The sequence below is a fragment of the Mycteria americana genome, unplaced genomic scaffold (assembly GCF_035582795.1).
Source record: "Mycteria americana isolate JAX WOST 10 ecotype Jacksonville Zoo and Gardens unplaced genomic scaffold, USCA_MyAme_1.0 Scaffold_168, whole genome shotgun sequence".
NCBI lineage: Eukaryota > Metazoa > Chordata > Aves > Ciconiiformes > Ciconiidae > Mycteria > Mycteria americana.
In genome coordinates, this window is record NW_027445508.1 from 31,621 (window position 1) to 34,583 (window position 2,963).

General features: G+C 50.5%; 1 pseudogene; it reads right to left on the minus strand.

The window, feature by feature from the left end:
• Positions 1-2,042: 2,042 nt before the first annotated feature.
• Positions 2,043-2,419, minus strand: LOC142403296 (NADH dehydrogenase [ubiquinone] 1 alpha subcomplex subunit 12 pseudogene; annotated as a pseudogene).
• Positions 2,420-2,963: the final 544 nt, after the last annotated feature.

Here is a 2,963-nt window from a genome sequence, read left to right on the forward strand (position 1 = left end):
CTGTCGATGAGCCCCGCAAGTTCCTGAGCAAAGATTCTCTTTCCCCTTTGAGAAAGATGAATCCCATCAGATGCCAGCAAACCCGGTGCTGTGTAGGCCATCCCGTTGTCAAAAAAACCAAATCTGTGGCGATGACACCAGCCACGGAGCCATGCGTTAATAGATTGGGTGTCTCTGTTCCTTCTTGTGTCGCTGCCCACAACGGGAAGGAGAGAGGAGAAAATAACCTGTGCTCCAGAGTCCCTTACTAGCCGTCCCAAGGCCCTGAGGTCTCTTTTGATCACCCTGGGACTTCGTGTTGCAGCTTCATCGCCCCCCACATGGAAGAGCAGTAGGGGGTAATAGTCCGAGGGCCGTACCAGGCTAGGGAGTACCCTCGTGACATCCTTCACGCGGGCCCCAGGGAGGCAGCAGACTTCCCTAAGAGGAGGGTCCGTCGGGCATATCGGACCCTCGGTTCCCTTCAGAAGGGTGTCACCCACAACTATAACCCGTCTTCTCTTCCTTGTGGAGGTGGTGTTAATACGAGAGGTACGTTCTTCTGACCTGGACGACATCTCTGGTGTAGATAGACTGTTGTCCCCATCCTCCATTGACTGGAAAGCATTGACTGTCCCCATCCTCCATTGACTGTAAGCCATGTGCTTACAATGGTGGAAGCAACCACCGGATGGCTGGATACATATCCCGTGCCCCATGCCACCACCCAGAACACTATTCTGGGCCTTGAAAAGCAAGTCCCATGGCGACATGGCACCCCAGAGAGAATTGAGTCGGGCAACGGGACTCATTTCCCAAACAACCTCAGAGACACCTGGGCCAAGGAGCACGGCATCGAGCAGGTATATCACATCCCCTGTCACGCACCAGCCTCCGGGAAAATCAAACCATACAATGGACTCTTAAAGACTACGCTGAGAGCAACGGGTGCTGGGACATTCAAACGTCGGGATACACATTTAGCAAAGGCCACCTGGGTAGTCAACACTAGGGGATCTGTCAATGGAGCTGGCCCTGCCCAATCAAAGCTCTGACGTACTGTAGAAGGGGATAAAGTCCCTGTAGTGCCCGTAAAAAATAGGCCAGGGAAGACAGTCTGGGTTGCTCCTGCCTCGGGCAAAGGCAAACGCCTTCGTGGGATTGCTTTTGCTCAAGGACCCGGGTGCGCTTGGTGGGTCATGCGAAAGGATGGGGAAGCCCGCTGTGTACCTCAAGGGGATTAGATTTTGGGTGAGAATAGCCAATGGACTGAATGGTCTGATGTTAATTGCTATAAAATACTGCATGTAATCACAACCATGGTTGCTATATGCCATATCAACGGTATTACAGTAAGAATCGCCCAGGTTAATGGAGAACGAACATTGATGAAAGCAAGCAAAGTGCAGCGGTGATGGAACCAGAACTGGCCTCAGCGTGCAACAAGCCAGCACCACACACCACCTCTCCTGCCCTGAAGGACCGTTATGCCAGATGGAGCCCAAAGTCACGGACTAAATGAACTTAATAAACATTGCAGAAGGATGGCCCATAGACCAAGGGAATGATAACCGTGTGTACATATATATATGTGTGTGTGTGTGTGTGTGTGTGTGTGTGTATATATATATATAAAGAGACAGGAAAAGTGGGGGTATTGATTGTATTAGAAAGGGTAGAACCTGGGCATGACGAAGATGGTATAGAATAAGGGGTGGGCACTGTCCTGGTTCTGGCTGGGATAGAGTTAATTTTCTCCCTAGTAGCTGGTATAGTGCTGTGCGTTGGATTTAGTATGAGAATAATGTTGATAACACGCTGATGTTTTGGCTGTCGCTAAGCAGTGTTTACACTGGTCAAGGACTTTTTTTTCAGCTCCCCAGGCTGTGCCAGGTGCCCAAGAAATGGGAGGTGGCACAGCCAGGACAGTTGATCCAAACTGGCCAAAGGGCTATTCCATACCATATGATGTCATGCCCAGTATAGAAACTGGGGGAGTTGGCCGGGGGGTAGCGATCGCTGCTCGGGGACTGGCTGGGCGTCGGTCGGCGGGTGGTGAGCGGTTTTCTATGTTTTTGTTGTTGTTGTTAGAGGCGGCTTTTACTTTGAACAAAACGAGTGAAAATAGAATTTACACTGAAAGCCAAAGCTGAGGCAAGTCACGTGTTTTGTTCTTATTTGCTAGCTGTTGTAGGTGGGATCCACTCTTGTATCTTCCTGCGTGTAGTAGAGTAAGGTACGTACTGTCCAGGAGTGCCACTCAGATTGAATTTATGGTTCTCCCATAGATAAATTTACGAGCAACTGGTGGATGAGTAGTTGGAGGGTCATCTGCCATGGAGTGAAGCCAGCGATGCCATTCGGGGGGCACCGTACTTCCATCAACTTCCCAAAATGTATTTTTGCCATTCATTTCTTTAGGCTCACTTCGGCCTGCCATGCAGTCAGCTGTTGGGATCCCCTGTCACTCCGCAAATACAGCTGGGTTCTGCCCCTCTATAGCTTGATGGCATTAGGGTACGCTGTGCACCGGTGTCTACTAGAGCCTTATCCTCCTGTGGGTCTGATGTGCCAGGCCATGGAATCCACACAGCCCAGTAAACCCGGTTGTCCCTTTCCTGCACCTGGCCGGAGGCAGGGCCCCCCTAATCCTGGTCCTAATATTCATTACCCATTTCTTGCATATACGAGTCAGGAGTTCCTTCATTAAAATCAGAAGTAAGATCAGCCCTTTTACTCTGTCTGGGGAACTGTCCACTGGAAACCGGAGCAGCAATTTTCCTGGAAGAACCCCAGACAGAGTAAAACTGTCTACTGCCGTCACAAAAGGCGCTTGCATACAAGCCGTGCGTGAACGAGGACCCCATGATGTCCCACGCTCTGCTACAGTCGGTTTCCCAATGGGAAAAGCACTGATTAGAGGAGCCCCAGCAATTCTTAAACCCCAATTAGTTGCAAAAGGGGATGAGATCAAGAAAGACACG